The sequence below is a fragment of the Pavona decussata genome, unplaced genomic scaffold, assembly GCF_977016875.1.
Source record: "Pavona decussata unplaced genomic scaffold, jaPavDecu1.1 SCAFFOLD_37, whole genome shotgun sequence".
Lineage (NCBI taxonomy): Eukaryota > Metazoa > Cnidaria > Anthozoa > Scleractinia > Agariciidae > Pavona > Pavona decussata.
Genome location: NW_028145459.1, coordinates 1,502,501 through 1,515,810, shown reverse-complemented (window position 1 = coordinate 1,515,810; position 13,310 = coordinate 1,502,501). Strand labels below are relative to the sequence as shown.

Below are 13,310 nucleotides of genomic sequence, written 5' to 3'. Positions count from 1 at the left end.
GGCACGTGCTCTATCTTTCTTCCTCTTCAATTGTTGTAAGGGAGAACGACACCTTCAAAGAAGAATTAGTGAGGCTATTGAAATTCATTGCCAGGCTCCGACATTGAATCACGACGTTGGATGTGAGCTCCCGGTGATCTACCGGGACGTTTTGTCACGTGATATTTTATCAACTTAATCATGTGACAAAAACTTCATACACCACTTGATAAAGATTCCGTGAAGAAAGAATGTGTTTGTGTGTGCGGTCTTTTGTATCATATTTTGTTACTGCCGTCTCTTTTTTGTTTGCCATTTCATTCCTTGTTATTGCTTTGATTCAGCCCGAGTATTTTAGTATCTTTGTAACACGTACGTTGGGAGTGTGAGTCAGTCAACTGACGATGGCAGATGAAACTACCAAACATCAACTTTTTGTACAAGTTCGCTGCTTCTAAGACAGTTTGTGTGATTCTTCTTCATTAGTGTCTATTCACAAATGTCGAAAAGGTATTGTACTGCGCAACAGAACCTCAACACCTACTCCAAGCTTGAAAATACAAATTAATTTGAAGTCGAACCGTCAACCATATAGCTCCAAAGCGAAGCAAGCTAGAAAACGAATTAACCAACCAAAGCTCAAAAAAGCATCATTGACCACAAATTCGTAAAGGAAGCATCGAGACACCCAAAACAAAAACAGGCTTAATCTGAAAAATGAAGCACGTATCATCAAGGTTCAAGGTTCAAGGTTCATTTATTTCACACTATTTACACAACATTAACATAGAAAGTAAAGTATTACAACAGATAATTACAAGATAAAAATAAATACAGTACAAATTATAAAATGTGTGTGGTGGTCAAAGTAGCAAAGGCTTTCTAGTTGACCACCACCTACTTTAAAGTAAACAAGGAAATGACACTGAGCTTTATTGAATATTAGAAGATGTAGGAGATGTTTATAGAGCCTAGGATTAATGTACATGAGAGAATTACATTTGTGTAAATTAAGGTATGTTAAAGATATACTGAACCGAGCAAGAGATCTAAACAGGACAAGCTTAATAAAAGAAGAACAAAGCGAAAAAAAAAATTAAAAAAAAAAAAAAGCACACACAAAAAGCAAGCAACATACAAACAACCAACAACAACAACAAACAAAAGGAAAGGAAAAGGACAACACATCATCAGCAGCAACAGCAGCGACAACAACAAACATCAAAATATAAGCAGACAATTACTTTTTATTACTTTATTATCATCGGCTATTTTAAGAATTTAAATGAAAGAGCACACGACAGAATAACAGACGAAGCACTCAGACTTCAAAACAAAACACCTAAACTTGAGAACTAAGACTCAGTTAATTATCGAAATATCAGCGTCAGCTAAAATTCCATTGATTATAAATACAAAAATTGTCAAGCGGTCATAGGTTGACAAATATTGTTATCTTAGAATGTGTAACGTATGCAAATTTGGTCACGTGAATCGGTGCGGCAATGCTGGAAAACTTTGGGCCAGAAATGGGAACAGTTTATCGTGATAATAATTTACCTTTTACTAGTACCAGACAGGAAAGAAGGGCAAAAATAAAAGTTCGGTGCTTGGAAATTATTTAATTTTCGTAAGTTCTGAAAATGAACAGTGTTTTGTACTAGTACCCAGGCTCCTATTAAAAATCATCGGCGTTTTCGTACGTTTGATTTAAAGTATAGTGAAAGTTGCCAAGCGTAAAAATTATGTAAGTAATATTCTTGACAGTGCAAAGCTTGTAGGAGCCTCCTGGAAGTAATAAAAATTGTTCCCATTTTGCTCTACAAAGTTAAATTTTATAAATAACGCTGAAAAGTCACAAATCCTTTCATTTTCTATAATTTATTGCTATCAAGAAGATGCTAGAATTATTTAATGTTGTGTAAGTTGCTTGCAAAGTTAGACCAAACCCAATCAATTTTTTAACGAAGGAATTAAGATCAATTTAGGCCCAGTCTTCACCTGCGTGTATCTAATCTAATCTGATATCAACAACCAGAATTAACAATGAACGTTTCATTTTCAAGTCACCGCTGCTTCGTTTTCGAGATTTTTGTGTTCCTTTCCAAATTGTTGGTACTTTTGTTTTCGATCGTTAGCTTGTACTAAAAAAAACCTTTTGTTTTGCCCGTCACTGTCTGTATTCCAGTCATTCCCGATTGTGAAGAGTTGTGAAGTGTGACAGGCATCGTGGTAAGTAGAAATATTTTCAAAGCTTATTTTGTTGTATGCTTTTTGTATATATCACCTTAAAGTTGGCCTTTGCGTGTGTAAAGAGCAAAGCAAATATGTTGATCTTATGGTTTGTTGACTGACTGACTTGCGAATTTTACACGCGCTCCGAAATAAAGAACCGAAGAGAAGATCTGGAATACATACATACGTATACTTTATTTATCCTCGAATTTACAGAGTAGCTTTAAATAGCTAATATCTTCGAGAAAATAAAAATTGGAAAGAAAGAGTAAATAGACAAAATAAAATAAAACGGCGTGATGAAATACAATTACAATTACAATTTTATCATTATATATACACTATATACATACAACATTATATACACTGTGGAAAGGCCTCATAATTAAGGATCTTTTGCTTGAATTCAAAAAAATCAGATGTCCTGTAAGTGTCCGGGAGAGAGTTCCATATTTTACTAGCTAAGTATGAAAAGGAGTGTAGGCCATAAGTAGTCGTTTTTGCTTTGGGAAGGTCCAGAATATAATTACCACGTAGATTATAGGATGAGGTACGCATAGTTAACATATTCCTTAAATAACTTGGATAGTCAGTAAAAAACAGACTCTTGTATAATATATATAATCATGAAATTCTGCAGGCGTCTAGTAAACAGCGTTTTTAAGTTAACTTTGCTGAGTAAAATGTCATATGGAGAGCTATAGTCCTGTAGTATAAACCTAAGAATACGCTTGTTAAGATTATCTACTTTGTCGGTATTGCGCGCACCTCAGAAGTGCCAAACAGAAGAACAGTAGTAAAAGTGTGGCAAAATAAAGGCTAAAAAAATACGAGAAATCCCTCTGTAAAAAAAAATTCAGCTGATGCCGCGGTAGAGGACATTGACGTAAATGATACAAAGAGGACATAGTATATTCAGAAAACTGTAGAAGACATTTCAGCCGCCCTTCAGACTGAAATTCAAAAAGATTGTGACCGACTTTGCAAAAGTGATTCTGGGGTTTTATTTGCGTTTTGACTGCTAAAACTCGAGAAAAATATCTCGAATTGACTCTCGAAAGTGCATTTCTTGTGATTGCTTGTGGCTCAAACATTAACTTTTTCTTTATAATTATTGGATTTCTTGTCCAGGAATACACAGAAAGAAAAATACGCACTCGCCTTTTTATTTGTTTAATTTTATTTCCCTTTTTCTCTTTTTTTCCGCTGGGTTTTTGAAATCCATATTTGAGGATAGTGAGTGTTATTACCAAATAGAAGTGTTTGGTGGTTGGTCCGAATTTTCCTACCATTTGGCGGCTATAACTCAAGTAGTTTGCTTCGAGTCATGAATTTTAAATCATCCTGCTCATTCTTTTGGAATATGTCCTCATTTTAGCCAACTCGACCACTAAGTATCTGGCGATATTCCCCCCGATTTCACAGGATAATTGTTAAATATTTTCCCGTTTCACTGACTGATTGCCAAAGACAGCTGACATCGCCAGAACACGACGTCACAGTCGTACAACTGGCTTATCCTCAAATTGCGTATAAATCCGTGCAAAGCAGGTTAGAGGTTATGAATGTTTGTTATGCTTTTTCCGTGTTTGGCCTTAGTAACTTGAAACTCGCCTCAAACGTGACCTTATTATGTACAAAACACTGGCTTTAGTTCACGACAGTCAGAATTTCAGTTTCAACCTTATTCATGCGGAAAAAATTAATGGTTCAATACTGTGATTTTTCGTTTTAGTTTTTTTTTTATTTCACACCAAAGTCAAAACCTCATGACTAAAGATTGTTATGGTTATGACTTGTAATAATCATGGACTAGTAAAGTTCGTTCGTTCTCATGGCATCCAGACCGAAGAGAGTCAACCCGCGGGACTTCACTTAGCCGGCGGGATTCAAAGCTCTCTCGCATGAAATCGAGGCGAGTGCTCAGCCAGTCCAAGATGGCGCCCAAATCCTGAAATCGCACAGCATCCAGAAAAAAAGCGACACGAATAGTATGCGTTTTTCTAACGTCGAACGTGATTATGAGTATGGTTTGATTATGATTATGTAAATGTTAACAATTAACAATTATTCACCAAAGTGGGGGTGAATAGTGATGGATATTTACCGAGCCGCGAATGGTATGCGTTCTCCTAACGTCGAACGTGATTATGAGTATGGTTTGATTATGATTATGTGAATGTTAATAGTTAACAATTATTCACCAAAGTGGGGGTGAATAATGATAAATATTTTTATTTTTCGCCTTAGAATATGAGGTTTGAAAGATTAAATTACTTACCATGTAATGCCGTCAAACCAAAATTTGTTGCAATTTTTGTATTTTCTGTAATAGCCGTCGCTTTTATCGAAATATTTTCCGTGGCGAAAACGGAAAAACCGTGGCGAAATGGGAAGCCATCTTGCTTCTCTTCAGCTACTCGGAGGTGAATAGTACTTGGCTAATCAGCTCCGAGCTAGCCAATCAGCGCGCGCGAAAAGCACTATTCACTTGTGTGGTACTTTCACCGACACTGAGGTGAATAATTGTTTTAGTATATACGACACAAGCCGAATAAGAAGTGGACCAAAAGTTACTTTATTTTTGACAATATACCGACAAATGGTGGGAAATTTTAAAATCTCGCGCGCCGTGCGGTAAGCGATTTCTTATTGTAGACCGTGAAAGATCTGTCTCGCTTTCTTGCGGACAAATAAAACTTCTGGAGGCACTTGTTTAGTTAGTACGTGTCTGTTCTTTGATTGTTGTGTGAAATTTGTCCTGTTTTTAAAATTATGCTGCAAAACATGTTTCATTGTTAACATTGAAATTATAGCGCTCGACAGTTTTCATAAACAATGCATTGTATTTTTATTTTTCGCCCTAGAATATATATAAGGTTTGAACGATTAAATAACTTACCATGTAATGCCGTCAAACCAAACTTTGTTGTCATTTTTTTCATTTTTTGTTATAACCGTCTCTTTAATCGAAATATTTTCCTCTTAAGTGGCCGTGGAATTAATAGTTGTTTCTGTAGAGTTAATCTGTTTTCGTATTTACTTACCTATTTACTTTTCTGTAGTTTTTACTGTGTGTACGTTCCTCCTCTTTTACTGATTATGCTGGCCCGCCTCGATTAGCACTGCTATCTGCGGAGCCAGGGGATTAAGGATTTATTGGCTAATAATAAAATATTGTTGTTGTTGTTGTTGTTGTTTGGAAGCTATCTTGTTCTCTTCGGCTGCTCGGAGGTGAATAGCTTTGTATTTTTTAAGAAATTTTTAATTTTGAAAATTGTCTGGAGCCTTTGGAATGGTTGGCCAAAAAAATTGAACAAAAAAAAATTCCTCCGTTATCTCGGGAAGCGAACCCGAAACCTTTTGCACTGATTTAAGTCAGCGAGCTACGCCACTGGACAACATTGTCCAGGACTTCTGAAGTAGAGATTAATTTTTGTATTTATAAGTTGTTGAGGGTTTTGAATTATCTGACACCTGTGGCGCTACGATTTTAACGGTCAAAACTGTTGGTTTTCACCTCAGATTTCGTCACGCAAGTAAAAAAATAAAATCCTCAACCTTGAATAGATAAAGTAAAGAAATAGATATGTTGTAGAAGATTGATACATCAACAACGTGTGAAAGTCACAGGGCTGTGCGATATCTCATAACCGAGTTATTCGAGAAAATGTACCGCGGAGAATTACAGAGTTTAGTATGGGACGTCAAGTTGAGGGACATCAACATGGCGGCCGAAAACCAGCAAAAACATCTGGAGTTTACCTTGGCTATTTCAAAGCCCTTCTTCTCTCTGCTGAACTTTCACGCAATGACATAGACGTTTCTATAACATGTTAGCTGATCAGACCAAAAAAAAAAAAAAAAACACGAGGCAAATCGATGTTTTCATGTACGTGACATGTTTAGAGCAGCAATCCTTCTGTCACGCACTGGGCAAAAATCTAAAATTCAAACTTCTCTATTTTCAAAACAAAAAATGCTATCCTGCTGAAAACAAGTTAACCAATGGAAACTTATATTTTCTTTTATGTGATGAAGATAAAAACCCAAAATTGTGTTTTGTTATGAATTTCAGTTTCTTATGACGTCATTTGAAAACCAACAATACGCGAATAAGCAGGGAACACCAATAGATGTTCCTCCATCATACTTTCTGCTTCCATTTTGCGCGAAATCCCTGTTGACTTGGACGACAATCTCGACTTTGAGCGGCTTTTAACGCGGCGCTTTCAGTCACCAAAATAAGAAGTTGTCTCTTAGTTTCACTGCAGTTTCGGTCAATAGAAGGCGTTACCAGACAACGCACCTACAAGTGTTCTCTTTTAAGAATAAGTTATTCCGGCGTTGTGTTGATTTTACGTCCTTGTTTTTTGTCCCGTAATGGCGGCTGATGGTGAATACATGCACTATAAGTAGACTTATGAATAATTTATAATTTTGATTAAATTCCGATTAAATTAATGTAAAGTTTACAGCTGATCGAACGAGCGAGCGAGCGAAATTCAGCCCACATTACGATAACTCGTTCATTGTGCATGCTCGCATTCACGTGTTAAAAACGAACCAAGCAAAACTCAAAAAAGCATCATTGACCACAAATTCGTAAAGGAAGCATCGAGCCAAAACTAAAACTAAAAACTAAAACAGCCTTAGTCTGGAAATTGAAGCAAATCGGCTATTTTAAGAAATCAAAGGAAAGAGCACACGACAGAATAAAAGACGAACCACTCAGACTTCAAAACAAAACACCTAAACTTGAAAAAGAAAGCCCATTTAATTGTAAGTCCGCGGTTAACAGACACGGGTCGAAATGTCAGCTTCAGCTAAAATTCTCAATGATTATAAATACAAGAACTGCTCAAGCGCGCAGATATAGGTTGACAAATATTGGTGTCTTGGAATGTGTGACATATGCAAATTTGGTCACGTGAATAGGTGCGGCAATGCTGGAAAGCTCTCGGCCAAAAATGGGAACAGTTTATTCTGATAATAATTAACCCTTTATTAGTACCAGACAGGAAAGAAGGGCAAAAATAAAAGTTTGGTGCTTGGAAATTATTTAATTTTCGCAAGTTTACAAAATGAACGGTGTTTTGTACTAGTACCAAGGCTCCTAAAAAGTCATCGGTGTTTTCGTACGTTTGATTTAAAGTATAGTAAAAGTTGCCAAGCGTAGAAATTATGTTAGTTATATTCTTGACAGTATAAAGCTTCTAGGAGCCTCCTGGAAGTAATAAAAAGTGTTCTCATTTTGCTCTACAGATTAAAATTTTATAAATAACGCTGAAAGGTCACAAACCCTTTCGTTTTCTATAATTTGTTGCTATCAAGAAAATGCTAGAATTATTTCATGTTGTGTAAGTTGCTTGCAAAGTAAGAAGCACGCCCACCTAATTTTTCAACAAAGGAATTTAGGCCCAGTCTTCAATTCACCCGAGTGTATCTAATCTGATCTGATATCAACAACCAGAATTACCAATGAACGTTTCATTTTCAAGTCACAGCTGCTTCGTTTTCGAGAATTTTGTGTTCCTTTCCAGATTTTTGGTACTTTTGTTTTCGCTCGTTAGCTTGTACTAAAAAAAACCTTTTGTTTTGCCCATCACTGTCTGTATTCCGGTCATTCCCGATTGTGAAGAGTTGTGAAGTGTGAGAGGCATCGTGGTAAGTAGAAATATTTTCAAAGCTGATTTTGCTGTATGGCTTTTGTAGATATCACCTTAAAGTTGGCCTTTGCGTGTGTAAAGAGCAAAGAAAATATGTTGATCTTATGGTTTGTTGACTGACTGACATGCGAATTACACGCGCTCCGAAATAAAGAACTAAAGAGAAGATCTGGAATACGAGAAATCCTTCTGTAAATAAACTTCAGCGGATGCCGCGGTAGAAGACATTGACGTAAATGATACAAAGAGGACATAGTATATTCAGAAAACTGTAGAAGACATTTCAGACGCGCTTCAGACTGAAATTCGAAAAGATTGTGACTGACTTTGCCAAAGTGATTCTGGGGTTTTATTTACGTTTTGACTGCTAAAAATCGAGAAAAATATCGGGAATTGACTCTTGAAAGTGCATTTCTTGTGATTGCTTGTGGCTCAAACATTAACTTTTTTCTTTATAATTATTGGAGTTCTTGTCCAGGAATACACAGAAGCGTTTCTCCATCATACGTTCTGCTTCCATTTTGCGCGAAATCCCTGTTGACTTGGACGACAATCTCGGCCTTGAGCGGCCTTTAATGCGGCGCTTTCAGTCACCAAAATAAGAAGTTGTCCCTTAGTTTCACAGCAGTTTCAGTCAATAGAAGGCTTTAGAAGACAACACACCTACAAGTGTTCTCTTTTAAGAATAAGTTATTTCGGCGTTGAGTTGGTTTTACGTCCTTGTTTTTTGTCCCGTAATGGCGGCTGATGGTGAATACAAGCACTATAAGTAGACTCATGAATAATTTATAATTTTGATTAAATTCCGATTAAATTAATGTAAAGTTTACAGCTGATCGAACGAGCGAGCGAGCGAAATTCAGCCCACATTACGATAACTCGTTCATTGTGCATGCTCGCATTCACGTGTTAAAAACGAACCAAGCAAAACTCAAAAAAGCATCATTGACCACAAATTCGTAAAGGAAGCATCGAGCCAAAACTAAAACTAAAAACTAAAACAGCCTTAGTCTGGAAATTGAAGCAAATCGGCTATTTTAAGAAATCAAAGGAAAGGGCACACGACAGAATAAAAGACGAACCACTCAGACTTCAAAACAAAACACCTGAACTTGAAAACGAAGGCCCATTTCATTGTAAGTCCGCGGTTAACAGACACGGGTCGAAATGTCAGCTTCAGCTAAAATTCTCAATGATTATAAATACAAGAACTGCTCAAGCGCGCAGATATAGGTTGACAAATATTGGTGTCTTGGAATGTGTGACATATGCAAATTTGGTCACGTGAATAGGTGCGGCAATGCTGGGAAGCTCTCGGCCAAAAATGGGAACAGTTTATTCTGATAATAATTAACCCTTTATTAGTACCAGACAGGAAAGAAGGGCAAAAATAAAAGTTTGGTGCTTGGAAATTATTTAATTTTCGCAAGTTTACAAAATGAACGGTGTTTTGTACTAGTACCAAGGCTCCTAAAAAGTCATCGGTGTTTTCGTACGTTTGATTTAAAGTATAGTAAAAGTTGCCAAGCGTAGAAATTATGTTAGTTATATTCTTGACAGTATAAAGCTTCTAGGAGCCTCCTGGAAGTAATAAAAAGTGTTCTCATTTTGCTCTACAGATTAAAATTTTATAAATAACGCTGAAAGGTCACAAACCCTTTCGTTTTCTATAATTTGTTGCCATCAAGAAGGTGCTAGAATTATTTAATGTTGTGTAAGTTGCTTGCAAAGTAAGAAGCACGCCCACCTAATTTTTCAACAAAGGAATTTAGGCCCAGTCTTCAATTCACCCGAGTGTATCTAATCTGATCTGATATCAACAACCAGAATTACCAATGAACGTTTCATTTTCAAGTCACAGCTGCTTCGTTTTCGAGAATTTTGTGTTCCTTTCCAGATTTTTGGTACTTTTGTTTTCGCTCGTTAGCTTGTACTAAAAAAAACCTTTTGTTTTGCCCGTCACTGTCTGTATTCCAGTCATTCCCGATTGTGAAGAGTTGTGAAGTGTGAGAGGCATCGTGGTAAGTAGAAATATTTTCAAAGCTTATTTTGCTGTATGGCTTTTGTAGATATCACCTTAAAGTTGGCCTTTGCGTGTGTAAAGAGCAAAGAAAATATGTTGATCTTATGGTTTGTTGACTGACTGACATGCGAATTACACGCGCTCCGAAATAAAGAACTAAAGAGAAGATCTGGAATACGAGAAATCCTTCTGCAAATAAACTTCAGCGGATGCCGCGGTAGAAGACATTGACGTAAATGATACAAAGAGGACATAGTATATTCAGAAAACTGTAGAAGACATTTCAGACGCGCTTCAGACTGAAATTCGAAAAGATTGTGACTGACTTTGCCAAAGTGATTCTGGGGTTTTATTTACGTTTTGACTGCTAAAAATCGAGAAAAATATCAGGAATTGACTCTTGAAAGTGCATTTCTTGTGATTGCTTGTGGCTCAAACATTAACTTTTTTCTTTATAATTATTGGAGTTCTTGTCCAGGAATACACAGAAGCGTTTCTCCATCATACGTTCTGCTTCCATTTTGCGCGAAATCCCTGTTGACTTGGACGACAACCTCGGCCTTGAGCGGCCTTTAATGCGGCGCTTTCAGTCACCAAAATAAGAAGTTGTCCCTTAGTTTCACAGCAGTTTCAGTCAATAGAAGGCTTTAGAAGACAACACACCTACAAGTGTTCTCTTTTAAGAATAAGTTATTTCGGCGTTGAGTTGATTTTACGTCCTTGTTTTTTGTCCCGTAATGGTGGCTGATGGTGAATACATGCACTATAGGTAGACTCATGAATAATTTATGATTTTGATTAAATTCCGATTAAATTAATGTAAAGTTTACAGCTGATCGAACGAGCGAGCGAGCGAAATTCAGCCCACATTACGATAACTCGTTCATTGTGCATGCTCGCATTCACGTGTTAAAAACGAACCAAGCAAAACTTAAAAAAGCATCATTGACCACAAATTCGTAAAGGAAGCATCGAGCCAAAACTAAAACTGAAAACTAAAACAGCCTTAGTCGAGGGTCTGGATGGGGTTAACTGACAACTGAGAAATAGCCAAAATTTTAACTGACAACTGACAAATAGCCTAAATTTAACTGACAACTGACATTTGTACCCCCCGCATCCAGACCCTCTTAGTCAGGAAATTGAAGCAAATCGGCTATTTTAAGAAATCAAAGGAAAGAGCACACGACAGAATAAAAGACGAAACACTCAGACTTCAAAACAAAACACTTAAACTTGAAAACGAAGACCCATTTAATTATTAGTCCGTTGTTTAACAGACACGGGTCGAAATGTCAGCGTCAGCTGAAATTCTCAATGATTATAAACACAAAAACTGCTCAAGCGCGTAGTTATAGGTTGACAAATATTGGTATCTTGGAATGTGTGACGTATGCAAATTTGGTCACGTGAATAGGTGCGGCAATGCTGGAAAGCTCTCGGCCAAAAATGGGAACAGTTTATTCTGATAATAATTTACCTTTTATTAGTACCAGACAGGAAAGAAGGGCAAAAATAAAATTTCGGTGCTTGGAAATTATTTAATTTTCGTAAGTTTTGAAAATGAACGGTGTTTTGTACTATTACCCAGGCTCATAAAAAATCATCGGCGTTTTCGTACGTTTGATTTTAAGTATAGTGAAATTTGCCAAGCGTAGAAATTATGTATAAGTAACATTCTTGAAAGTAGAAAGCTTGTAGGAGCCTCCTGGAAGTAATAAAAAGTGTTCCCATTTTCCACTACAGATTTAAATTTTATAAATAACGCTGGAAGGTCACAAACCCTTTCATTTTCTATAATTTGTTGCCATCAAGAAGGTGCTAGAATTATTTAATGTTGTGTAAGGTGCTTGCAAACTTAGACTCCGGCCACCCCACTTAATTTTTCAACAAAGGAATTAAGATCAGTTTAGGCCCAGTCTTTCAATTCACCTGCGTGTATCTAATCTGATCTGATATCAAAAACCCGAATTACCAATGGACGTTTCATTTTCAAGTCACCTTTGCTTCGTTGTCGAGATTTTTGAGTTCCTTTCCAAATTGTTGGTACTTTTGTTTTCGATCGTTAGTTTGTACTAAAAAACCTTTTATCTTGCCCGCTACTGTGTGTATTCCGGTCATTCCTGATTGTGAAGAGTTGTGAAGTGTGAGAGGCATCGTGGTAAGTAGAAATATTATCAAGGCCTATTTTGTTGTATGGCTTTTGTATGTATTACCTTAAAGATGGCTTTTGCGTATGTAATTAGCAAAGAAAATATGTTGATCTTATGGTTTGTTGACTGACTGACATGCGAATTTTACACGCGCTCCGAAATAAAGAACTGAAGAGAAGATCCGGAATACGAGAAATCCTTCTGTAAATAAACTTTAGCTGATGCCGCGGTAGAAGACATTGACGTGAATTATACAAAGAGGACATAGTATGTTCAGTAAACTGTAGAAGACATTTCAGCTGCGCTTCAGACTGAAATTTAAAAAGATCGTGACTGACTTTGCCGAATTGATTCTGGGATTTTATTTGGCGCTTTGACAGCTGAAATTCGTGAAAGATATCGCACATTGACGCACGTGCACGAAAAAGCATTTCTTGTGATTTTTGAAGTCCAAATTCAACGGAACTACCTAAAACATTAAACGTTATACATTCTCTTGTATATTGGAGTTCTTGTTCAGGCATGCGCAGAAAGCAGAAAACTTCCCCCACGCACTCGCCTGTTTTATTTTGTTTAGTTTTATTACCCTTTTCCTTTTTTTGTTTTTCTTGTTTTCTGCTGGGTTTGTGGACTTAATATTTGAGGATAGTGGGCATATTTACCACATAGAAGTGTTTGGTGGTTGGGTCGTATTTTCCTACCACTTGGCGGTTCATAACTCGAAGAAGTTTGCTTCCAGTTTTCTCACCTAGGCCTGTATGTATTCTGAGTTATTATTGAAGACATTATAACACCGCACAAATATATATGGTCATGGTACACTGGATATTCGTCGTCCGTGTACAACAGATATCCTGTGATATACGTGATTTCGTGTGTCGGGGAGTAAAATGGCAGAGCGCTTTGAACAAGTAACGACCTCGGAATATCGTCTCCAGCTTTTCTGCAATAATGCAATAAAAATGCGGTCCTTTGTTATCAATGTGTTAAATAATAAAACATTAATTTTGCAGCCTCCTCCTCAGGCGCTTAGTTTCGCATTTCTCGAGCGTGAAACGCGAGCGACTGGTGACGAAGCGCGAGGGACCACGGACGACCACGCCGTCCTTTGCGTGCACAGAGAGAGAGAGAGAGAGAGAGAGAGAGAGAGAGAGAGAGAGAGAGAGAGAGAGAGAGAGAGAGAGAGAGAGAGAGAGAGAGAGAGAGAGAGAGAGAGAGAGAGAGAGAGAGAGAGAGAGAGAGACACGTCTG

General features: G+C 37.1%; 1 protein-coding gene and 1 long non-coding RNA gene across 3 annotated transcripts in view; one reads left to right on the top strand and one right to left on the bottom strand.

The window, feature by feature from the left end:
- The window catches only part of LOC146483932 (uncharacterized), a 107,817-nt gene extending 102,541 nt beyond the window's left edge, over positions 1-5,276 (bottom strand). The window contains exon 1 of the long non-coding RNA XR_014863714.1: positions 5,262-5,276. This is a non-coding gene — a long non-coding RNA (uncharacterized LOC146483932). The remainder of the gene's footprint in view (positions 1-5,261) is intronic.
- Positions 5,277-7,825: 2,549 nt separating this feature from the next.
- Positions 7,826-13,310, top strand: part of LOC146483931 (uncharacterized) — a 24,833-nt gene continuing 19,348 nt past the window's right edge. The window contains exons 1-2 of one of the 2 annotated variants that reach the window (XM_085105269.1): positions 7,826-7,881; positions 11,976-12,067. The gene's annotated coding sequence lies outside the window, so the exon portion shown is untranslated. Of the gene's footprint in view, positions 7,882-9,838; positions 9,905-11,975; positions 12,068-13,310 lie in introns of those variants that run through there. The other variant, XM_085105270.1, reaches the window with a different exon arrangement.